The 26,021-nt window shown below is 43.2% G+C and overlaps 1 protein-coding gene across 2 annotated transcripts in view; it reads left to right on the forward strand.

Moving 5' to 3' along the window:
* Nucleotides 1–10,557: 10,557 nt before the first annotated feature.
* FAM53A (family with sequence similarity 53 member A) overlaps nt 10,558–26,021 on the forward strand; it is a 70,032-nt gene continuing 54,568 nt past the window's right edge. Inside the window, exon 1 of one of the 2 annotated variants that reach the window (XM_054632940.2) lies at nt 10,558–10,659. The gene's annotated coding sequence lies outside the window, so the exon portion shown is untranslated. Of the gene's footprint in view, nt 10,660–18,321; nt 18,343–26,021 lie in introns of those variants that run through there. The other variant, XM_054632939.2, reaches the window with a different exon arrangement.

Genomic DNA, 26,021 nt, shown 5'->3' on the forward strand with positions numbered 1-26,021 from the left:
CTCCATTAATTTGGTACTCAATCCACCACCAAGTTCTTGACCTAAAAGATACTTGAAGAACAGATATTACAGAAACTGACCTTGTAATGGGGTGTTGCAATTATTTTAGTTTAGCCTCGATAAAGGGTTGAAATTCCTGAAGCTTCCAGCCCCACACAGGTGACAAGCTGGGAGCTCCTGGACCATGGCTAGGGCTGTGGAAAGAATGTGTTCCCAGGGAGAGCTGCCTGGAAAGCCTTCCCAGAAACCATCCACCTTAGCCCAGGCTGATGGTGCTCAGGGAAAGCTGCAAAGTGCATTTTGAAATTCACAAAGTCCTCCCCTGATCTAACTGATACATAAACCCACACCGGCAGTGGTCTTCACTGAGGAAGGAAGCAAGGAAAAAAGCCAACAGTTTTACTTTATGGTTTTTTAGTCCAGTAATTTTGTACAGCATGTAGGAAATACATAAAGGAATGGTGTGTGGAACCATCAGGTTAGAGAATTAAATTCTATGTGTTATATAGCCATGATTTATAAGCTATGGCTAAGGCATTATTTAGTCCCATTCACAGTCCTGAGCATTTAAAAGTTAAAGCCTATCACTGCAAAAATGAGGCAGAGAAGGAGATCTGCTTTAAATGTACTCCTAATTACTGCTAGAGAGCTTTTATGAAGAACAGACCACAGCACTTCCTATTGTTTTACATTTTGTCCTGTTTTAGAGCCTCAAGAGTGATGTCATAACAGGGGGAAACTTGTCATGGACACACATTAAAGCCTGGACACAAGGAGAAGACCTTTGATAACAGATATTCAGATACAGAAATGGGTAATTCAATAAGGGGAGAAAATGCTGAATTAAAGGCATTTTTAAAGTTACTTATATGCATGTCTCAGAAATTCTACCTCTGTTCAGAGAGGCACATGCTGAACTGCAATCAAATTACTATGTCCAGCTCTGCAATTTCAATCATTTATCCCATTTATAGGGGTCTTTTTGTCTTGAATTAGGCAAAATGTGAGCCCAACAGGAAATTAAGCAACTAAGCAAAATCAGGAAATTCACTCAAGTGGCTTAGTCAGAGGAATGCCACTGCTATCTTCAAACTAAAACTCCAAAGAGGTTGAACTGCAGTTGGATTTATTTTCAAAGTGGCTAATGTGCTTTTAATTTGTACAAGATTGGTAACCAGGAAAAAAATACATTGCTCTCAAGAAGCTTGCCTTTAATTTTTTTCACAGAAGGCCTCAGCATACAGACATACATAATGAGTTAAAAAATGTAAAAAAATCAGAACAGCTATTTTAATGACAAAGTTTGAGATGCTTATTTTAAATAAGTACCCACTGTCTTTAGAACATTAAAAAAGAACTGAAACAGAAAAAATATACTCAAAGATGATTCTTCTTCCTCAAAATACATATTTGATGATAGTTCTTGGGGTGGGGAGAGAGGAATTCTTTTAGCTGTTTAAAGTGCCTCCCTGCATTTGGGATCTACAGATCTGCATGCAGAGTATTTTAAGTGATTTTTCTGGGAGGACAAATTACCTTTTTTGCTTCACAGAAAACACTCCATTGCCCTGAACCCTCAAAACAATTTCTTGTTTGCAGGTTACCATTATTATTTATCTACCCAAAGTACCTAGGAACTCTTGGGATGGTGCAGGTCCCTGTTGTGCTGAGCAGTGCACCACCACAGAATTAGTGCATAATCCTTGCCAAGAGGCACACAGAAGCCCAGAGGTGCCTTTTTGTAGTTTAAAAAGAAGACAGAGGTACCATCGCTGATGCTGATCTTTATTATAATTCTTGTAGTCCTCACTCTGTTGATCCATTGCAGTTTGAAACCAGACGTTTTCTTGTGATTTTAAATAATTATTGCTGCTTACACAGCAATGCAGTGCACTTGCCTTTGATTTAAACTAAGCCATGAGATGCTTCATTAGCTTCAAGAGGAAACCATGGAGCCTCGCCCTGTGGGTAACAGGTTTGGAGCTGGAGGGTTTCACTGCTGCTTTCTGAGCCCAGTAGCTGTGCCACACTCCTGCTCAGTTCCCTCCTTCTGAGAGTAACTCTTTGTGGGCAGCCTCTGCTGGACTTGTAACAACTCCTGTTCAGTATTCAGATAACAACTATAATTGAATCTTCTACTTTTAACCAACAGAATTAGAGATGAGGGAGGAAAAAAGAGTAGATGTGGGGGTACCAGTCACTGGTTTTTCTGGGTCTGGGTGGGAGGCACTTGAGACAGTAGTTGATGTTTGGACTCAAGTGTTTGTTATTTCTTATCAGTAAAACAGTCTCACTGCTGTGAGTTCTGCAGCCTTTCATCAGAAGGCACAAAATGGCCAACAATCTCTTGTTACAAGGTCTTTTAAGACTAAACTATCCAATTAAGAAAGGACACCTAAATTATTTTCCCTTTTAACCCAATAACTGATCCCACAGAGCCCACAATGCAGACTCTTCTGCCCAATTACAAAATGCCACCCAAACCCATGAAAAAGAAGGAAGAAGAAGCATGAAGGGGAAACCCAGGGTGACACCCTGTGCCCTCCATCTTGCTTCCATCCACAACATACTAAAATCCCAAAACCTAAATTTCTCACCAAGTGATACACCTACACTACTCTCTATAATCTATTTCACACTTTTGTGGATTCTAGTCTATTTTGAAGTTTAGGAAACTTTCTCCATGGATGGGTGTCAAAGTCAGTGATGCCCTGGGGGTCAGGACATCCCAGAGCAGACAGAGAAATATTCCTGGTGCCCTGGGTTTCCACAAGTAGATTTACACTAGATATAAATAAGAATTTTTTATGATGAGGCTGCTGGAGCACAGGTTACCCAGAGGGGGATGCCCCATCTCTGGACACATTCAAGGCCAGGTGGGCTGGAGCTCTGAGCAATCTGAGCAAGTTGAAGACATCCCTGATCACTGTAGGGCAGAACTAGATGGCCTTTAGGGGTCCCTTCCAAGCCAAGCCATTCTGTGCTTCTGTGATAACACACAGGCACTGTTGCGTGTTATCTGTGCCTGTCTCTGCATATCTGTACACGATGTAACAGATTTAAAACCAGTTGGGCAACTTCAACTGAACTTGGTAGAGGTTTAGAGACCTTCTGGAGATTGCACAAAATTCATGGAAATACTCAACTGAATAGAAAACACCCCACAAGTATTCTACTGAAGACAAGCTCCTGTGGTCTCAGACAACAGAGAACACTGAAAAAAAAACCCCAAATTTGTGAGGTTTTCTCCTACCCCAAGTGCAGAAAAAGTTTCAGCCAGGACTTGCATCTTAGTCAGTCAGCCTTGAAATACATTCAAAAGACACCAAGTTTCATTAAAACAGATCTTAAAATGTACTGGTTCCAGCATTATCTCCTCCCTTCTTCAGAAACATCCTAGATGCCCCATATTTCAAAACACAGAACAGTTTATGTGAGTGCTTGGAGGTGATGAGGAAACCCCTCTTGCTGCAGGACTGATGGATGTCTCTTGCTCCCTTGCACAGGGTTGATTGGGGGTCAGGAAGACATTTCCCTCCCAGTCAGGGAAGGAGGGACATGAAGATTCATTTGTCTTTTTTTATCCCTTTCCTCTACAGCCAGCTGACTGGCTGACCTCCTGAATCAGTCAGGTCATCATAAAAAAGCCTCAGGTCATGGTGATCACTCTTGTTTTCTGCTTGTGAAACACAGGTTACCCTCCTGAGAATGAAAATGCTTTAGTTTAATTGAAACCTTTGGGCTTAATATATGAGTACCTTTGTTAAATGGAAAGGCCTGAGGTAAGCAGAGGTCACACTGGTGCACTTCAGTGTCTGGGGGCTCGAGAGGCAGAACAGCCTTTGCTTTAGTGGAACATAGACAGAGGCACAACAGGCTGTGAAGGGCTTTGAATGAAAAGATGGGGAGTTTGTGGTTGGTACAGCTAAAGCAGAGCACAAAACCAGAGCCACCAGAGTTAGGAGGAGGCTCATGTGGCTAAAGGACATGGCCAGACAGACACTGCAGCAGCAGAGAGTGGGTCTGGAGGGGATGAGATTGTGTTGGCTGAGGGGAAAACGGAGAGAAAATGAAAAGTTCTGTTTGAGTCATAGTGAGCTCAATCTCCCGTGTGTCAGGGACAGGATTTCTGACAGGCTGGGATTTCAGCTGGAGCAGAGCTGGCAGGTCTGGGAGCATGAGTAGAAATGTGGTGTTTGAACTGCTTTCTGCATGGGAAATTATCCAGAAATACAAGATGTAAGAGAAAACCCTTCAATACTTGAATATCCCCATGATCCCCCTTCACAAATCTATGTGAAGAATTCATGGTTAAAATCTTGGGTACATATCTGCTTGGCTGAAACACAAGGAAAATTCATCCCTATACTCCTGTCTTGATTTGAGGATTAAAATAGTCCCTGCTTTATCTAACCACAGTCAATTTAGGAATGAGATGAAGTGACATACAGATATTATTGGCTTGCAATCACTTTGTTCCCCAGTGAAGATTCACATTTGAAAGATCTTTTTTTCCTGAGAAATGGTAAAAGATATTAAGGCCTGACACTGTGACACTGCCCACTGCACATCTTCTACCACCTGACAGCCAAGCTTGAGGCAGAATAAAAGTAATACCCATGCAGGTATAAACAATTCTAACATTAACCAAATATTTATCCAGTGTGTTTCCACAGGAAAATTAATTTGCTAATTGCTCTCTCAGGTTCCTGGGTAAGTAAAAGCAGAAAAGTACCATAACAGTGCTAACTACCATCTCCTTGAAACAAAAACCAAAATGAAACAAAACAAACAAAAATCTGCCCAATAACAACAACAAAACAGAAAAAAAACCCACAAAAACCCCAAAACAACAAAAAAGCAAAATCAAAATGAAGGAAAACCAACCAAAATCAGCCCAAACCAAACAAAAAAACCCCCAACCTCAACTCATAAAAAATGAGAAGCAGATGAAATGGCTCATACAGAAATTCTATATTGAGGATAGTGAACCATAACAAACCATAACAAGTGTGATATCTTGGGCAGAGTGGGCTTTAAGTAACAGGGCTGATGAACCAAATTTCTTTGTTAGTTATATGCCTTCCCTATGCCTGGCATTGGAAATCACTAGAGGATTTTGCAGGAGCTCTGCAAGCCATGTCCTAGAGGAAAAACTGCAAACCTGAGAACTCCACAGCAAGATGCAGGTGCCTGATGTACCTGTGCTGCACCTGGTTTTCCAAGGAGACACAAACTGGGGAAAAGTTCTGGGCTGAGAAAAAGCTCAGTCAAGAGATGAAAAAGCTGTTTGGAAAAGCAGACAAGTGTTGGAAAGTGCTGTACACAGCAAAAAGAACAAGGCACTTGGAAATGTATGTAGGAAGGATTAGAAACTTGAGGAGGCAGAAGATGCTGTGGCTGAACTCATAGTGGTTCAGAGTTCTCAGAGTTGGGCTGTTCCTCAGGGACTGCAGTGAAAACTGAGCAGTCCTGTATTGGCTCAGCACATGGAGCTTGCTTGGCCCTTTTGGAAAGCTGGTGGCTAATTCATACCCTGAAAAAGGAAATATATCCTGGCCAGTTGGCTCGATTTAAGAAACAGGCAAGTGTGTAGCTGGAATAACAGGTAATGGAGGTAAAGGCTGGGTGTAGGAAAAGTGTGCAGGGGGCATGGGGTGGAGTCACCCACCCATGAAATCTAATAAAACTGATCTGGTCATGATTAACTCAACATTTTCAAAATCCTTCTAAGACTTCACAAGGAACATAATATCTAGCCAGCTCATAGTGGTATGTGGGAGACCCCTAACTCTAATATCCCTGGATGTCAGCCCTCTGCTTGTTTCAGATTTTGAAACAGTGTTCAGCTCTTGTTTCAGAGCTGAACACTGCTCCGCTTCTCAGTTCCAGTTTATTTATTTAGCATTCTTATTGCTCTATCTCATTTATAGCAAGTTTGTGAACATAATTAAGGAAAAGTACCTTGTACAAGAACTTCATCTGTTTGAGCAGTCTGAGCAAGGTCTGCATTAAACCCACCAACTGATACATACAAGTAGTGGCAGAACTTCCTCTTGTGCCCAGAATCTGTGAAACCACTCAACAGAGAGAATGGTGAAGTGTGAAAAGCAGCTTTGATGGGGCTCAGCCACGCTCAAACATCCCCTCAAAACAGGAAGAACATCACAGCAAACTCAACAGCCAGGCCTGTACCTGCTCTGTGTCAGACTCCAGAATCATCCAATGTCTTTCCCCACCCCCTGTGTGGGGGACTCCCTGGGCTGGGAGATGGAATCCATGTTGGATTCCTCAGGGGCTCCTCAAGGGAGTGCAAAGTGACCCTGACGGAAACAGGATCAGTGAAGGATTTTATTGGATCTGGACTCTTTCTGACAAGCCTTCATAAATGTGTCTTTTAAAACAGAGGCCCCTTTGCCACTATATATCTATATTTTATGGGGAAGCAGATGAATGGTCAACAGTGGTTGCTGCAAGAAGAGAAATAGCATGGTTTGGGGTAAATTTACCTAAGACTTGCTATCCCAACCTGCTTGTCTTGCTTTTGGAATTCACTGTTAAAAGAACACTTTTATGCAGTAAATACACTAAGTTTTGGCATACTAATGTTGACCTAATCAGTGTCCACAGCAAACACTTTGCAATCAGTTTGAAACAGTGCTGGAAATGCTCATCTGACCTTTAAGAGCAGTTGTGCATGTTACAGAGCGTCTCAACTATTTTTGCACTTCATGACCTTACATCAAATAGCTGCTGGGCTACTTGTCTACAAACAATATGAAAATAATAACAAAAAAAGAACTGAGTTGCACAGTCCCCTCTGCTTCCCTTCCTGATTTTAGGTGGTAATTTGCCTAGATAGGCAGCAGCTTCCTTGTGACACACACCCAGAGCATTCAGGTCTGTCTGTTGTTTTTGCCCAAGAGACAATGCCAAAGTGTCACTCATGTCTATGTGCCATGCTCTAAGGAGGGGAAAAGGAAAACATTCCCTTTCTTGAATACCTGGATCCATGACCTGGATGTGGAGACAGGAGGTTAGAGGAGCTGCTATTTCTTTATGGAACATGGGGGTGAAGATGGACCAAACTCCTCCTGTAGTGAAGACTTCCATATTCTTAATGCAGCAGTTTAGGTGCATAAAATAATATTCAGAAGGACATCCTAGAGAAGCCATGCCACCCATTGGCTCCCTAGGTGAAAACTGCCTCCTGAGGTTCATTCTGATTGCACCTATTTCAGCTTGTGCTTTATTGTAAAGACAGCTTTGTGTCTCTCTTTAGTTTGTTTTCTTCCTCCTCTCTATTTTTTTTTTTTTTTTATTTTTAATTTAGAAACCTGCCTACATTCGTGTCTCACTGTTTTGCTGGAAACAGATGGCCCTTCCTGAAGACACACAGTTGAGTGAACAGACACAGACCACTTTACCATGTGGTAGCATGTTTGTAATTAGATATTTAAAGTGCTAGACAATTACTATCAAACCTTGTCATGAGGGAAATTTAGGTCTGTGTTTACCAAGATCTGAATTATGAACTGGATCCCTGCCAGGGCTTTACTCTTGGGTATAAAATGAAAGAAGGCTTTGGTGGAATACTGAGTGACATTGATTAGAGCTACCACCTGCCCTGTCTCAGACATGATCACTCACTCCTCTCTCCCACTCCATCCTGTAGTTTTTGTTGACCATTGTACCTGGTTTCCCCATCTGATAAGTTTTGGGATCATTGCAGGTACCACCTCTGTAACATCTCTTGTTAAAGACTCATCTTCCCACGTGGTTTTGGACTACAGAGAGGTAAAAGCAGTTTTATCCCAAAAGAAGCCAATACAGAGCCATCATCACATTGGGAAAGAAGCAGATAAAGTTGAAGAGGAGAATGGAAAGTGATAAATCAGGGGAGAAATTACAGGGGGGCATTACAGAAAACAAGAAAGAAGTTCAGGGATTTATCTAATGCATAAGATAGTTTAACTCCTGCAAAGTTCCTCCTAGATGGGAATATCCAGCCTGTGGAAGCTGAGAGCAGCAGCCCTGGCTGCTGGGGAAGTGCAGCTGTGCCCCTTTCACCTGCCTCCCCCAACACTGCAGCCACGGCTGTGACTGAACAGTTGCAATCAAGAAACTTCAATTTCAGATACACAGAGTTCACCCTGGTTTTGAAACAGAAATAGGAGTCTGGAGGAAAGTATCATGGAGACACAAATGTTTGCAAACTATGGAAATGGTTAAAGTCATAGGTAAAGGAAAACCAGGTTTACCTCAAAATCTCACATCTGAGATGCTCTGTTCCAGTGGAATAGTTATAATGGTTGTGAAAGACAAATTATATCATGACTTCATTTAAAAACAAGCACAAAAAAAAATTGTCAATTCTAAATTTGGATATGGATTTAGCAACTAAATGCTTCAGGGATAAGTTGTTTTCAATGGGGAATTCTGAGAACAAAAACTGATTACAGGATGGAGCCAAATCCCTGCCAAGGATACAAACAGGATCATGGAAGCAGATGAGCTACATTTTCCCATGCACCAGAATCCACAACTGGGCCAGGAGCAAAATGAGCACAATCACAAAGCATTTCAAGAGCCAGGACTGAGCAATGGGAGAAAGCTGTGTACTTTTTTCTGTGTACCTGTAATCACTTGCAAGATCTTTCTGAAGAGAGGTATGTGTTGATCTTACAGAGAACTAGAACACTGATTTAAATATTCATTGTATAACCAGGGGAAGGAATCTTGGAAAACTATGTGAAAAAAGTACTGTGGGGTTGTACAGAGTGTAAAAGATGGGAGGAGAGTGATGAAGACCAGCAGTAAAACCTGGTAATGTTGTTTAAAATAAAAATTGGTTTAATTTATTGGTCTCTTAAGTTTCAAATTTGAAAGTAAGCTAGCCAAAGTAAGCATTTCCCAGAAAGACAACTTTGGTTTGCACCCTTCATTGCAACATTAACTTGGATATCTCTTGCAGCATTGTCCTGTAATTCAGCAAAATTTCCCAGGGAAATAAGGTAAATTCAGCTGAAAAACTCGTGGGTCGAAGGAAAGGTGAGTGAAATACAACTCCATGTGCAAACTCGGGAGAACAGGTCGCAGAAGGCTGAAACAACAGATGGTTGTCACAGGCACAAGAATAGCTAGATAACAGTTACCGTGGATAAGAAATACCTGCACCGCGGTAATGTTGGGCCTGTGGGCAGCAGTAAATCAGGGTTTGGTTTCTCATGACGTTAAGGATTATGCACCCACATAAAGCAGCCTCTGCCCCGACAAGCGCACGGTGTAATTGTTGTCCAAACACATCCCACTTCCTCGCTCCGCCTGACTCACGGGGAAGCTCCCATCGGAGCGGCTCTGTGGGGCGGGCGGCAGCTGTGGGGCAGCTTTCTGTCCCCGCTCTGGGGCGGCCTTCAGCCCCCTACTCTCTGTGGGGCGGCGTTCAGCCCCCCGCTCTGAGGCAGCCTTCAGCCCCGCTCTGAGGCGGCGTTCTGCCCCCCGCTCTGGGGCGGCGTTCAGCCCCCCGCTCTGGGGCGGCGTTCTGCCCCCCGCTCTCTGTGGGGCGGCGTTCAGCCCCCCGCTCTGGGGCGGCGTTCTGCCCCCTACTCTCTGTGGGGCGGCGTTCTGCCCCCCGCTCTGAGGCGGCGTTCTGCCCCCTACTCTCTGTGGGGCGTCGTTCAGCCCCCGCTCTCTCTGGGGCAGAATTCCCGGCGCTGAGGGCGGGAGCAGGGAGCGGGCAAGCAGAGGGCAGTGTAGGCACACGGACACAGCGCCGGCAGCGCCGGCCCCAGGCACGGCCGCAGCGACAGCGGGAGCGGCTCGGGCCGGGGGATCCCGTCGCACCTCGGCCTGCTTGTGACAGGGAAACACATTATCATGACTTCACTCTTACTTAAAAGAAAAAAAAAATCTAAATTTGGATAGGATTTAGCAATGAAACGCTTCAGGGGGTGAGTTGTTTTCAATGGGAAATTCTGCGAACAAAAAAGTGATAACAAGGATGGAGCCGAATCCCTGCGAAGGATACGGACAAGGATCGGTGGAAGCAGATGAGCTACAACTTCCCATGCACCAGAGCCCACAGCTGGGCCAGGAGCTAGGTGAGCAAGGGCAGAAAGGGTGCCAAGAGCCACAAGGAGGAGGAAGAGCAATCGGAAGAGGAGGAAGAGGAAGAGAAGGAGGAAGAGGAAAAGGAGGAAGAAGAGAAGGAAGATAAGAAAAAGGAAAAGGAGGAGGAGGGTGCGCATCCCCCTTGCGGCTCTATCCGGGCACGCGATGACGTCATCACCCCCGCGCGCAAAGCGCGTCTTCCCCTTGGCGCCCCCTCGCCCCTCCGCACGCGCGCTGCTCAGCCAATGACAGCGCCGTGTCGCCGCAAGGCCTGCTGGGGGCTGTAGTCCAACGCGCGTCCCCCACCCCACCCGGCACCACAGCTGCGCGTCCCTGCCGCGACCGGGGCAGCGCCCGCCCCCCGCCCCTTTGTGGGCGGGGCCCGACAGCGCCGCCGGCCAATGGCAGAGCGGGTCAAGGTTCGGCGGGCGGGCGGCGCGGCCAATGGGCGCGGGCGGGCGGTGGAGGGGGCGTGGCCGGCGGTGTTTTGTTCGGTTGCCATTGAGCAGCCCGGTCCATACGCACGGGGGAGGCGGCGCGGCCGCTCAGGTACCGGCGGCTGCCGTGGTGGGGGGGAGAGCGGGGCGGGGGGGGCAACGAGCGCGGCCGGCAGGTAACAACAGTCGTGCGGGTAACAGGTAACAGCCGTGTAGGCAACAGCCGAACAGGTAATAACAGACCTGTAGGCAATAACAGCCCTGCAGGCAGCAGCCGCACAGGCAGCAGCCCCGCTGTCGGCCCGCAGGCAGTGCGAGGCACAGGGGAGGCGGCCCGACCATCCTCGCAGCCCTTGGCGGAGCTCGGGAGGCCGTACGCACCGCGTAGCTCCGGGCGGGCGGGGCGGCGAGCGCGGCCCGGGGGACCCTCCGGGGCGGGGGTGTCACCCCGAGGCTGCGCTTCCCCGCAGCGTCACCTCCCGCTGCCGCAGGGCTGCGGGCTGCTCATCGCTCCGCTTACCTCGGCACATAGGTAAAGCGCTGTGCAGATCGGATCGTGCGCTTTGCTGTCATTGTCCGTGCTCGGCCCGGGCCGCGCTCCCCCCGCACTGCCGGGGCCGCCGCTGTGCGCCCGCTGGGAGCTGGAGCGGCCGCCCCGCCGGGAGGCAGCGAGCCCGGAGCCCCCGGTGAAGTTACCGGCGTTCCCGGGCGCTGCTGGGCGCCATCCGGGCCGGCTGCGCGGCCCTGCCGGGTCTCCCCGGGCCTGGCCCGGCCCGGCCGTGCGGGGAAAGGAAGGGAAGGTGCCCGGCCGCGGCGGGGCTCGGACATTCCTTTGTGCCGCTGCCCTGGAAACACATGTCTGCAGGCACGTACCCCGGCGATTTTGAGGCGATTCCCCCCTGTCTGGCTCAAGGATAGAGTTACCTCTGTGGAGATGCCTGTTTTTCCACAATAGCTGCCTTCCATAATGATTCCAGGGTGGAAACAGTGGCTATTTTCTTCCTTCCCCTCCCCTCAGCAATAGGAAAGTTGATTTCTAGTTTATGGCCCCGAAGTTTAGGGACCAGTTGGGCTCAGTGGGCGAGTGAATGGGCTCTTTGTGTTATCCCAGCTTTTCTAAGGGCAGTAACATGGCTTTGTTCTGGTTATTTGGCTTATTAGATGTCTTCTGGCCTGCTGGAAGGCTGGATAGAAATGTGTGCTTGAAATTCTGGGTGCTCTTTCAGGAGGTCTCTTTAGGTCCTATGAGACAGAGCAGGCACCCGCTGTGGCGGCTTCTGAGGATTGGTGTTCAGGGATCTGAACTCCTGGGGCTGGGATGGAAGAGTTCAGGCCTTTTCCCCTTTAGGGAAAGACATCCCCATGCCAGCATTCAGAAGTTTTGCAGCAGCACCCCAGCTTTGGGGTTGCAGGGTTGAGAGGGACTGGGTGAATCTGTCCCTGGCTTTCACCAAGTCCTCTGCCTGGGATGGGTTGAGCCAGCTGGTCAAATCCATTTTCTGGTTTGCTATGCCTACCTTAAAATTAGCTCCTGAGAACAGTTATTAGAGCCAATGCTGTTGCATTGCCTCCCCGACTGATAGCAAATATTTTTGTCAGAAAAATTTGCCATTTTTGGCAAGAACCAGTAAGTTTGTATCTCTTGTGGCAAGCTGAAATGTTTCTGGGTGTGTTTTAATTGTGAATGGTCTGCTTGCTTCTAGTGGGGCTTATGAAATGTGGAGCACAATGCTTGCTGAATAGCAAAAACTTTCCTGATGAAGCATGTTACTTGATCTGGTTTTATTGGAGGTGCAGTGTGCTTGTTCAAGCCCAAAGAGCTTGTATCCTTACAGTTACTGAGCTTCCAAAAATGTCTGGAAGAATTGCTCTCAGACAAAAAACCCATACATTTTAAGTAGCTCTACACAAGCTGGTGGAACTCTGAACTAGAAAATGGGTTCACTACTCAGTGACTTTGAATTTCCTTGAAATGCTGTTCATATTAACATGTCTGCTATTTTTAATGAGCCCTATTTTTTTGCATCAGTAGCAAGATGCTACTCTTCATCATATGGAAGTAAATGTTGCCTGTTAGACACAAACTCCAGACAGTGATCTGCAAGATCAGCCCCTTAATGATATGATACCTTTTTGGGATGTTCCTGTGGTAATCTGGCAGTCCTCTAGTGGCCTTTACCTGCCAGTGCCTAACCCATGGTTATTGTCTCTCTGACTGGGGAATTAAAGTTGGTTAAACGATTGTAAAGGGTTATTTTAAGGTCAGGATGGTTAAACTTCCCTACTTCCTTTCAAAAAGCTGTTTTTCTGCAGGGTACTATGATTCAGAAGAATGAGGAGGCAGAAAGAAGAAATATTTATATTTGCAACCATTGTGTTAAGCTTTGGAAGTTTAGTAGAGGTGTAAAAGTATATTTATGAAAATATGGTGGGCAGATAAACTGAAAGCCTGACTGTGCTGAGAAGACTGCAATTTATTGCATGGATTGCTTTATTTAAAACAAAACCTTGAAGGATTTATTCTTTCCTTTAGGAATTCCTTGAGAGTCTGGTAGCCATTACTGTGGCTCCCTTTTTTTAGTTCCTTCTTTTCCCTTCTCTGTGCTTTCTCCCCCTTCCTCTGTTGCCTCCCCCCAATCTACATTCCTTTGTGTTAGCAGTGATGATGGCAGTTCTAGTCACCTCCTGTGGTTTGATAGATTATTCCCTTTAGAATCATGGTGTACTTAAAACTTTCCAAACACAATTCTTTCCTTGCTCCTCCACTTTTTTGATGCTGGCTTTGAGTTTTTGTTCTAAAAATTTGTCCTCTGTGGTTCTGCTTTGAGTTGTCTTAAAAACTAGTAAGAAGTCTCCTTAAGCCTTTAGTGGAAAATATTAGTATTTATGTTATGATTTGCATTTCTTTTTGTGTATGTTGATGGTCATAATATAAACAGAAATTTTGTATTTTGGCAACAGGGAGCTTCTCTCTCTCCCCTGCAAGCTCACAAGCTCTGTGCTTTCTTTTTAGACAAAACTTTGCTTGCTTTAAACTGTAATTTTTATTTTTGTTAAATAAGCTTCTTGGACTTTTTTATTACTACATTCTTGAGATCTGGTAGTTACCAGATGTTGCAGGTACTCTGTTTTTAACTGTGAGAGATTTCTATCCATTGTGGGATTATCTCCAACTTTTACTTTAGATATTGTAACATAACCTTATGGCGGGGGTGCAGCTACTCACAAAAACCTGTGAAGGGCTTTATGAGCACCCCTGAAGGAGGGGCTCATCAGCACAAGGAAGCCCTGTTCATGAATAGAATTCATGAAATTCATAGAAATGCAGGTACTTGGAGTCAGTGCAGTGTCTGATACTTTCTTGGTAGGTAAATTTTAATCTCTTGACCCTGCACACCTGTGAGGGAGCCCTTGATATGGACAATCTGCTTTTTGGTTGTCACAAAGTTTGTGTTCTTAAGGAGATCTTAGCACTGAAGAAATGCAATCCAGTGATGAGTCTTTAAAAAAAAAAAAACAAAAACCACCTTCACTTTGATTTCTCTTAATTATAAACTCTGTTAGGGGAATTGAGACAGTCATTTTTCAGAAAATGGTTTTCTTTAAGGATTTTCTTCTCACTCAAGAGGAGGCCTGTAAAAAAGAAAGGGAGGGGTGTGGCATATTTTTAACTCCTTTCTAGGCTGCTCTACATTTTTTTTTGTGACTATCCAGCTGGATATTTTGGTACTGTTAAGTATAGAGAAATCTGAAATCAAGGTAACTGTCAACTCTTAACATAGCCCTTTCTACATTTGGTGCTTTTTGTCTTTTTTGGTTGTTTTGGGGAATAATATCATTAGCAAGCTGGCAAGAAGCTGCTCAGCTAACTGCTAATGCTTTGCAGTGGGTGTAAATAACTTCTGAAGGCCATGTTGCTGCTAATTTTTAGGTTGAGGGGAGGAAGTAGGCAGGGTTGTTACTAAATACATTATCTGGGTTATGGCTCTCAGTTTACTGACAGCACTTTTTTTAAGCAAGCAGTTGAATATTATGCTTTAAGGTAATAGGAAATGTTTCAGTTAGGATATTTACTGAGTTATAAAAACAAAATTAATATAATTGGCTTTCTGCTGTTTGAACTTGAGTGCATTCTGGTGAAATGCAGCTATGCTTTGCAGGTTGGGTGTTAACAGTAAGAACAATTGTTCTGATCAGCTGGTGTTCCCATCATTGCTCTGAACCTGATATGACATCACTGGTTTGAGTTCCTGTGAGAATTCAACTGTAGGAGAGCACTGGGGAGAGTTGTCAGTGATGGATCAGCCCAGAGCTGGGGACACCCAGTGCCAGTGATGGCAGCTGCCCTTCAATGTGTGTGAGTCTGTCTGTGCAGAGCCAAGGGTGTGAAATCAAACTGCAGCTTTTTATTTGGCCTGGAGCTTTCACTGCAAGTGTCATTAGCAAAAGTGACTCTGTGTACCAAGACCTACACATCATTGTGTTTGAGCTGCAAGAAAGCTGTTCCTGCATTTGCTGAGCTTCAGAATTGGAGCACCCAGCTGGTACAGGAAATAGTTGAAGAAACAACTGCAGCATCACTGTCTGTACCTTCACTTTTGTGCTTTAGCCTGAGATCTGTGATGCTGGAAGACAGGATATGAATTTCATTTTTTTAAAGGAATACCTGTTTCTCCTTAAGACACCCCTCATCCAGCCACCCTTGTCAGCCAACTTGCTATTTACTTAATTCACTCCAGTTTTCTTGGGTTATAAAAGATCACATTTTTAACTTGCCCAGTTCTGCATTAAAGTGAAGGTATTAAAAATTAAGGAAAATGTGTGCTGTCCTAATAAGACCTCATGTAACAGGGCTGTGGCTTTTCTTCTACTGTCACCTCCCCTTTAGCCATTAACAGGAATAATAGAAACTTCTGTTGGTGTTATATTAACTTTAGGTCCCTAATTTGCATCTCAAATAACATTGTGAACAGCATTAATGCCTTCGAGGGGTTTGGGAGGTTTTTTAATTTGTAGGGTAAATGTATTTTTTAACCTAATTGGGCAGTTCAGATTATTATTGCAGTGTGTTTAATTTTTGCTCTGCACAGCTTGTGTTGATGTCAGTGGCTCTAAATCATTCCTTCAGTGCTGTGCACATGTGTTATGTTTCACCTTCTTAATTGTGGCTTTAGATTTGTCTTGGTTAAGTATTCATCCATCTCATACACTTACTACTAGATACCCTATGATATTTTTGTTCTTTATTCTGCTCTCAAAAGTTTGTTTAGAATGAAAATGCTTTTTTTAAAATAAGTTTTTTCCTTCAACTCCCCAATGAAAAATGCACTTCTCTGTCTTCCTTCAAGGTTTCTGTTTATGTGACCTCCTTTGGTTTTAGAGGGATGAAAGTTTATTGTGTTTAAGGAAGGGGGCAAGTGACAAAAGCTGTGTGTCAAACCCTGTGGCATTATCAGCTGCCACTTTCCAAGAGAAGTACACAGAATATGGGAGAGGTGAAGGTTTGGAGCCTCAGGTGCTATGCAGGTTATGAAACAGAATTGTGGGAACAAGGCTGGGACAGGATGATGGGTCTGGAACTGAGGTTCTGCCTTCTGCAGCTCAGCATTTCTTAGTCAGTATGTAAAGGGCCATTGAGGTTGCAGGTGGTTTTTGTACCTTGTTATGTTTCCATAACACAGCAAACTTCTGATCTGTGGATTGTTTGAGGGTGTGATTTATTGATTTTTTTAAGTGCCGGTCTCCATTTAGATACCTGAGACCTATTTGTATGTTTGTACAATGTTTTTAATGAACTGACAGTTAAATTTACAATCCTGGTTTAAAAAAAAAAGGAACCTCTTTGCCTAATTATCCCAGTGTGATAGTAGTGGCAAGTGATTCATTGCTATCAGTTAGAATGGAGGGTACTGGTGTGTGAGCATGCCTCCAGATTAGTGCTTCAGAGTGTCATCTGATGCAGTATTTAGTAAATGAGAGGGGAGAGGGGTAATGAAAACAGCATTCAAGAACTACTTACATGAATTGACTAAAGTACATCATGTATTTCTTGTAGTGGGAAGGGAGAAAGGAACAAGTACCCAGCACTTCATGTTTTCATTTCTTAAAAATGAAACATGAAATGAAACAGAGTTGAACCTTGATGAGTTTGAGATGTGTGAGTAGCTTGGAGGCTGAGCTGAAGTGCTGCTGCCTGTTGTAAGAGGCTCCCAAAGGTGAGGAGACAACAACAGGGGTGTTGCTGGCACTGGAATGTGAGCCAGCATGTTCCAATGCCAGCCTGGTACCTGGCCTGTTCCCTTCTCAGGATGCACAGTAGTCTGCTTGAGCTTGGCTGCATATGTGCCTGCTGACTTCATCCTTCTCTTCCATTAGCACCCCATCCTGACCAGACTTTTCTGCTTCAATGTTTGGATAAGAAATTGCTGAACTGTGGGAGGGTAAGGTGGACTGCTGCTGCTCTTCTGTTTTCATGCTTCACAAATCAGAAGAATGTCCTTTAATAAAGCAGAGAAGTACCTGGATAAATACTTGTAGCACCAAACTATTACAGAGGATGAAAAAGGATAGTGCTTTGTCTTGTTTTATGCTTTTTAGGTGGCCTATTTATTCTTGACCTCTTAAGAGTTAATTCCTCTGTGCTTTAGTGACTTTGGATTTTGCAGTTTAAATGTGACCTCTGGCTGTAACTAATGCTCTTTGCTTCCACTCCCCATCTGTAAAATGCTGCATATCTTAATTTTTGTTTTGGAGTATTTGGCTGCTGTGTGCAGCATTTTCCATCCTCAGGAAGTCCTAAACCAGCCTAAGGCAGTGCAGTAAAAGGTGCACACACATGTTTGTGTGACAGTGCCTTGACACCACATCAGTGAAATCCATTACATCACCCTGCTGGGTTGTTAGAAGGCAGAGCACGCCTGTCTTTCTGAAGTAATGGGCTTCTGGCTTCTCTTCGTCACAAGAGGGATGCAGCAGGATACTGTAATATTGCTGAAACTTGCATGCTGCCAGAGGAGGGGATTGATTTCTGTGTGGAGAAAGTGTGGGGCAGGTGTGACTTTCTTTGGTAATAATACAATAACCTGATTGTGCAAGTCCTCAAGTTTTAATGTGAACAATCAGAAAAGTAACTTCTAGTTCATTGAAACTCAAAAAACATTGTAGGAGGATAAGCAAAAACATTACAGGGGCTTGAAACTGAGTTTGTCATTAAAAAACAAAGTAGGGCTGTGAAAGGTGTAGGCTGGTAGGGAGTCTCCTGCCCCATACTGGTATTGCACATCTGATGTGATTGATAACAGAAGCTTGAGCAGCTCTTCTTTCTCTTTAGTCCAGTGGTTTGCTGTCCTCAGTATTAAAACTTGTTCTGAATATGAAACCAGACATCTTCCTTCCTGCAGGTCAAGCTTATTGCCAAATTCCCTGGACATAAGGGACAGCTATTCCTTCCCCAGTAGTAAGTCCTCTTTAAAAATATTTGAATTGTTATTTGCAATGTTCCTATTTCCTTGTCTTGCCCTCCACCCTCGTGATACATTTGTTCTAAGTAAAACTAGTGTGTTCAGGTCTTCCTGAGACATCATGTTTTTTCAGCTCTGATCATTCCTGTTGTTCTCTCAGGTTAGTCCACGTTGGGCTTCAAGTGTGGTGCTCAAAACCCAAGTCTGTACTGCAGTGGAGACTTTCTGTGCTGAGTGGAGTGAAAAAGTGGTTCCATGTGCCCTGGAGCTGATATTCCTGTTTATGCATCCCCATACACTGGACTTTTTTACACCAGCTTAACACTCATTTCAAGGTCAGCCTGTTGATCTCACCTAGCTCACAGCCCTCTTCTGAAGAACCTGCCTTCCTGTTTGTTAATTTAATCCTGTCTGAGTGTGCCTTTCAGAACTCACTTGTATCCCATTATTATTGCAGAACAGTTTTCAAACTTGTCAGAGTTATGCAGGATTTTAAGGCTGTCTTGCAGTCCTTCCTGCTGTTCTCCTACATAGAACAAGGCTCCTGTGCCAGCAGCAGATCACAGGAAGCACAGAAATGGAACTGAGCTGGGTTCCTGCTCTGGATTCTCCCACACACCACTGGCAGCTGCTCTCTGGCTGTGATTGTCCCCCAAGGATGCCTTTGCTTACCTCCCAGCAGCACAAGGCTGTACAATGTAGGTGTGTGAGCTCACAGGTTCCTCCCTGCCCCTAACCCCTGCTGCACTGATGTCCCAGTGAGCCAGGTGGGTGCTGCACACCTGCAGTGCTCACAAAAAGTTCCCACTCTTCCCAGAGGTTCTGCTTCAATGTGGGAGAATTAAAGACTTATTGCATGAATTTTGACCTTTTTCTTAATGCAGGCATAGAATGAAGACAGGCCTAACCTCAAACTGATGTCCAAACCCTTGTTTGTTTGTTTTAAGAAAGCCCCAACCATGTCCTGTTTCTGTCTGTATTTAAATATATCACATAACAGCCTGAATCTAGTACCTTGCAAATAATCCCAGGTGTTACAGAGTGACTGAAGTCATCAGTAGTTAGAGTTCTTTGAAGCTGTCCATTCTTGAGATGAAATTGCTCTTTCATTGCAAGCTGTGTGTCAAAGGATAAGCTCCACTATTTGGAAGAGCTTTTCTTTAAAGTATTTTTCTTGGATTTGTATTTGTAAGTATTTCTTGACGTCTCTATAGGTGCAATTTTCTCTGTTTGAAATCTTAGTTCTCATATTATCTCCCCTGTCAAACTTGATGCACATAATAAATCTTGTGCTGCATAGAAATGGATTTTTCTGAGCCCTGTCTCTGTTGGGGTTGTTTGACACAGTTCTGTAAGTGCTATTTGTTGGTTTTTCTCCAGCACCTCCTTCTCTAAACTTTCTTTACATCTCTGCCATTCAAGAATTCCCTTAGACTTGCTCTTATCATTGCCTTATTTATAGTCCTTGCATGTGTAGCAGTTTATTCTCTCTCATCACACATGTATTTGAGTGTAGTTAGAAGTTTTATTGTGCCTGGCTATAGGCTGGAATAATGAGTCTTCCACTCATTCTTTCCACTGGATGCTCTAAGGAGATGGACAGATACACTTTGAAACCATGCTGCAGTGTTAAATTGAGCAGAGGTTTAGAAAGTCTGATAGTCCTTTGCTAAAGATATTGAGTGTTTGTTAGATGGGATTACCTCAGTGACCACTCTGAGCCCACAGAATCTTACCAGAGCAGCAAGGCAGCATCAGCTGGTGTTGGGAAGTTAAAGGCAATGTGGATGGTGAAATTTGTGCAGAGTGTACTTTAGGTTAATAGTTGTTTGTAAGTGTTAGACCTTAAACAGGATTATGGGGAGGCTGTGTTCAGAAAAGCTCTTTCAAGGTGTGTTCATGGCTGTGGCAGGTTTTTCTGTGTAAAGTGTGATACTCCAATTTTGCTAATATAGTTGGCTGCAAAATTCCATGTGTTCTTGAGATTAAACTTTATAGTCCTGTTAAATAGACAGTTTTAAACTTTGGAACTAGTTTGGGGGGAACCTTCCCTTTGTTCTTTTCTCACTGGAGCACAAGCTGATCAAATAATACCAAACCTATTTCTGAGTTCTGAACTGGCTGTTGAACTGAGCCAAACTGCCATGAAGTAAATGCCTGTTGCACCTGCAGAAAAGGCTGCAGCTGTCAGAACTTTGTTTATCACTTCAGTTCTTCTTGAGTCCAGGTGCTCAGCCAGTGACTTCCCCAACACAGTTGTTTGTTTCAGATCTTCAGCAGAAAAGATGTCACCACTTTTTGCAGATTAGAGTGATTTAACCTTTGCATGTGTGAAGATACCAGGAACCCAGGTGTAATTTCAGAGGTTTAGTTTAAAGGAAGCTTAGATGGGTGCACTTTTTGTCAGCATTGAAAGATCATTTGAAAGACCACATCTCTGGTACTGTTGACTCCATCAGATAAATCTTTACTGTTTTGTGCTTCAGCTTTGGTTACCAAAGTTGATCTTGTCAGAATGCTGTAAAGGTACCTGCCCAAGTGGGAGGTTCCATTTCTCCTCTAACACTCTTGGTCCTGTTCTCCTTTGCACAGTTGCTGTTGGTGAATGTTATGTGCTGGACTTGCCAGGTGACTTAACTTGTGCCATTCAAAGCTGCTACATTTCTGTCCCACTCAGGGAAGGTTAAAAGTGAAGGCCTTCCTCAACACTCATTTTTCTACTGGCATTTTTGTGCTCAAATAAAATAGTTATTTTGGTTTATACTGACTGAAGTATGGCCTATAGTCTTTGTGTACTAATTGGCACCTCGTGCCTGTTTGCTTCCTGTATCAGGGCCATGGTTTTACATTAAGGCTTTGTAGCCCATCCTCTGTGAGTGAACTTTGTAATTTGGAGTTTTGGTGACTTCTGTGGCTCCCCTTTGACAAGTAAATCTTTCCATAGAATTTGCTGCTAGAAGTAATGAGCTGTTCATTGAACGTCAGGTAGTGTTGGGGTAGCACACAGAAAATACTGAGCTGTTCCATCAAGCAAAGGCGTTCTTCCAGTATTTAAAGAAAAAACAATCATAATAATGTAGCTAAAGTAGTTCACTTTTTTTTCCCTTCTCTGACATGGTGTAACTTTGTCTCATGAAATTTCACTAGTTGATGTAATTGTTACAAGTGCTTTTTCTAGATACCTACTGCAGTGTGTAGCCCTTGGTTTGTGTCCTGACCTCTACCACAGCATTTCCTGGATCCAGCTGTTCACTGTGCTGCTCAAGGCTGACTGCATTGAGACAAAGTAGTTACCTGGCTTTTCAAATAGTCTAGTGAACTAGTCAGAGCTGCACAGCTCAACTGAACTAATTTTTATTGAAGTACCTTTAATAGGTCTGGCAAGAGGGATGTCCCTGGTGACACTTGAAGTAATGTCTGAATTGAATGCTGAGAGCACACACGGTATTGATGTGTACTGCCTTTGTCTTTGTATTTGATTCCATTATTTTAATGGGCTTTAATTTGTGGTCTTCTCATACTTGGGTCATTTGTGGACTGAGAGGTCACATGTAGAGCAGATTATATGTAGTGCAGATCCCTTCAGAGACTTCGCCATTCAAAAACTTGTGGTATGTGCAAAACACAAGTTGGAAACCAACTAAGTTAATAGGAACCATAGTTTAGCAAAGCAACAAGAAATTCTTTAAACCACCACTCAGTTTTGCTATTTGTAGTGTGATACTGAGACCTCTTTATTTAAAAGAAAATTTTGCTGTGTGGTACTTGAGTTCTATATTCTGGGTTCTAGTGGATCTGGTGACTAGATGGGTGTTGTAGAACTTGGGATCTTTGTGTGCCACCTCTTGAGGAGGTATCCCCTGCCACATGAGGTAGGGTTTCTTCAGTGACAAATTGCAGATGGTGAGCCGTGATAGAGAACAAGTTTGGGCCATGAGATGGAACTTGGTTGTCAGCTGCACACCATATTTCATATCTGTTCAATGCATTTCCATGCTCTTTCCACACAGATAATGTAGCAGCAAGCTTTAACTATTTTTATGGAAGCCTCCATAGACTTTACTGTTGTGTAAACTCTTCCTGTAATTTGCTTTCTTTAGGTTTTTATATGAAAATATGTAAACAGTGAACTGCTAAAATAAGGGTACACACATCCATATGCTCATTCAGTATAGTTGTACAGTGATCTTCTGGAGAGTTCCAATTTTGAGACAAAGACACACTTTTCTTAAGCTGCTAAATTGGGCATAATACTTGGTCATGAGAAGGAAATATTACTCATAGTATGAAAAATAAGTACAGTGAGGCTTGGAGAAATGTGCTTCACGTTGCTGTAAGCATTGAGATGTATGGATATTTACAGAATACTGCTCAGAACTTGAGTTATAAATTTAGTGCTATCTGCAGTTCACCAGCTGTACTATTTACTGAAGAATATTTGGACTACCATAGGTTCCTCATTTTTAATTTCCATAGTTGTATGCAAGCTAATGAAGGGAGACTTCCCTGTGTGCAGATTATATAGCTCATTAGATCCCTGAAATGCCATGAAGTAGCATCTTAACATAAGTGTTTTTCACCTGGCCTGAGGCCTCCAGCAAGAACATTTCACACTTGGGATCATAAAAACAAACCTACTATTTGGGCTTTTTATTTTAAACAAGCCAACCAGATGTCTGAAACTCCTCAGAATGAACCTGAAGGCAAACAGGAGGAGGTTTATTAGCTGTGTGTGTTTTGGGAGCAGGATGTATGGAAGAGATTTGTGTAATCCCTCAGCTCCAAGCCCATAGGCTTTGGTAATAGAACAGCACTTCAGTGCTGGTGTTGTTCCATTCTGTCACAGGGAAGCAGGATGTATGTGGGGTAATCATTGTCACTGCCATACAAGTGAAGGGTCATTCCTTTGTTTTTTTCAGTCCTGGGTATTTATGAACTATGCATATGTGTCTGTTTTACTTCCAGTTTTAAGGGCAAACACTAAGCAAAAGTAGGTGATACTACTCATTATTATTTTTTTATCCTCTCTGGCTTTTCTAAATGGTGAAGTGAAGCAACTATCTTGGCAGTAGGGCCAGTTGATCTATTTTTTCATTCTTGAAGCCCTAGAAAAAAAATCTTATGAGTCTTGTACAGTCTGGATCACTTGCTTTAGTGAAAATCTGGTAGATTTCTCCAAACACTAATATTATCAGTATGAATTACTATTTGAGTCTATGAAGTAAATACTTCCATTGGTTTTAAATAGCATATTTATAAAACCAGGATGTGGAGGTGAAAGTAATTTGTGTAGGACTTGAGCTTTAAGCTTTTACTAATATTCACTGAAGGTTACAGTAAAAAAGGTGGAGATTGCCCACTAGGTTCTGTTCTGAATTGCTTAAACAGGCAATAGCTCTTGGTTTGAGTAGTTCAGTGTTGAAATAATGACTGTTAGTTCATTTAGTTCATAATTACAGCAAAAGCCAAGGGCTTGCTGTTCATGTGTTCAAGCCTCAGTAGATCAGATTCTGTTCCTCAACGTTTCATTGTAGCCTTGGGCTTTCTGCAGTAGGGCTGAGGAGAGTGTCCAAATCTCACATTGCAGGGAGGTGACTGGTCATGGGCCAGCACTGATGGCTCATTCAAATGGAACTCCAAACAGAGTAGATGTAAATATTCTTCAGCAAAATTAATGAAATCCTTGCCTTGTCATTGTGGTGAATTATTTTAGGCAAGAGTGTAAGTAACACAAGCATCTTGGAACAGCATCTTTCTACAGCATCAGACACAAGGCACAGCTCATCTGTTGGCCTGTCTGACAAAGATACTTTAAAAGATGCAGGATGACTTGACTGTGATATGAGTATTTGGCCTTCATCAGGGCTGAAAGACAGGTTTAAACCTGAGAGACTGACTTCTTACTGCTATGAGTTGGCAATAAGAAATGCTTTAACCTCTGGCTGAGTTGAGTTCTTAGCCCTAGTTTTCTGTAGTGATATATTCCCTGCTTTAATTAGGTATGACCTGGAAAAAGTCTCTTGAGCTTAGTTCACCACTTCTGTTGCTTTGAGAAGTGTACTTTATAAACTGTGACAAAGGTTGAACATTGCCTATTTCCACCCCTCTTTTTTCTTTCTGGAAGGTCACTCTCATCTTGCTTTAAAGCCAAACCCAAACTACTGACAGTAACTTGAGAAGTAAAAGGGGTGTATTTATTACAGACAACAGTTCATCATGTAAAATATTTTGGTTCTAATTCAAAATGTATTAAATTATTTTAGGGCTTTGTTTTGTATGTGTTCCTCAGCCAAGCTGGGTGAAATGTACAGCTAAGGATGGGAAACCATACCATCAAAGGTAATACCAAAGTAAGGTGATACCTTTAACTTCTTTCCAGCATATCACCTGTCTTTTTGAAGTAAAGTGGGATCCAGAGGCTGTGGGTGATGGTTGAGGCTTCCCTTCCTTCTCATTAGGAGCTCTTGGATCTGAAGTGTGGGAGGTGGAGTAGAAGTGAGTGTGTAGGATGCAGCTTTATTTTAGTAACAGTTTATATTTTGTCTCAACTGCCTTAGTGATCAACTGGTCTTAGTGATGATGCTGTAGGGTCAAACAGTAAAATTCTGGGCTCAATAGTGATTTTTCTGCATTTGAGGTAAGTGGACCTAATATTTAGTCTTGTCTGTCTCTGGGGGCATTAACAACCCAAACCCTAATTTTAACCTCAGAGTGGTGATCTGTAGTCCTGCCTTGCACATTAATGGTGTATATTCTTCAGCAGACAGTTCTGAGCTCTTGATATTCCTTGTGCTTTAGAGCCTGTGGAATATCTGAAATTTGTCTCCAGTGGCCATAACTTGATGTAAAGGACGTCTTCTAGCCTATTTTTCTTGTCCCTTCTTGGTGTTCTGTGCTGGAGTTGTGTCAACCTGAATCCAAGCTTTGAACACTTCATAATACTGAAATTTCCTTCTAATAAAAACTGGTTTATGAAAGCACTTCATGGAGTAAGAGAAGAGGTTCTGTAACTCCTGGAATCTGCCTTCAGTCCTTTTAGAGAAACTCTAAATTGCAAACTGGGTTCTTTGGTTTGTTTGTTGAGAGTTCTAGAATGTGTAGAGTGTGGTGTTAAGGCTTTATTTTGTCACATCTGGACCCTTCAGGGAGAACAACTACAATTTAAACAGCATTTTTTAGATGTTGTGAAACAGTTTCTACAGAATACAGACTAGGATTATAAACCCCTTTCTCTTTGTCCCTTTTGGTCAGAAACTGTTATTTTGATGTACTGTTAAAAACCTCTTTGTAAAGAACCTCAGAAAATAAAGGGGTGCTAGTTAATGGCATTGAGGGGATGCCTGAAGTATAATAAGTTGGAAATGGAGGTGTCCCTTTTTAGTACCAATCCCCCAAAATGTTAATTGATAACTTTACAGCTGTAGGAAGCTTTCTAATTAAAACAGATTTTTTTTTTTTACTTGATGTGGAATTTTGGAAGGTTTGCTGAATAACCACACTGCAGATTAATGCTGGAAAGGATAGAATCCAAATAATTCTCTTTTAAGTGCCTGCTCTCAACAACTTTTCTGGGCTAAAAGTTATTAATAATAGACTTATGTTGTAAGGAATGCTTAGCCTCTCTATGAACTTCTTAGCACTGTAGTAAATATGTATTTTTAGAAATAGAATATTCTCTTCCCTTTTGGAATTTGGAATTTTGCATTGCAGGAAACTTAGAAATTTTGTAGCTTGTTGTCAGATGGCATAAAGTATTAGCTTAGCAGTTTCTGAAAAGCTGGTCTTCCAGCTTAGAGTTGGTTCAAGCATAAGTGGGATGGGACAGATGATGCTCAGTTAAAACTTGATCAGTTTTATCTGGTGTTTCAATTCTTGGATGCTGCAGAAAGTGCCAGGAGGCAAAAAAATCCCATCACCTTTGATCTAGAGTCTAGTAGCAAGATCACCTAGACCTGGAGCTAGTACTGCTGCAGTGATTAGCTCCTTTGGCTTGCTGAAGCAGAGATAATATTTT

Source organism: Agelaius phoeniceus, chromosome 4, assembly GCF_051311805.1.
Source record: "Agelaius phoeniceus isolate bAgePho1 chromosome 4, bAgePho1.hap1, whole genome shotgun sequence".
Lineage (NCBI taxonomy): Eukaryota > Metazoa > Chordata > Aves > Passeriformes > Icteridae > Agelaius > Agelaius phoeniceus.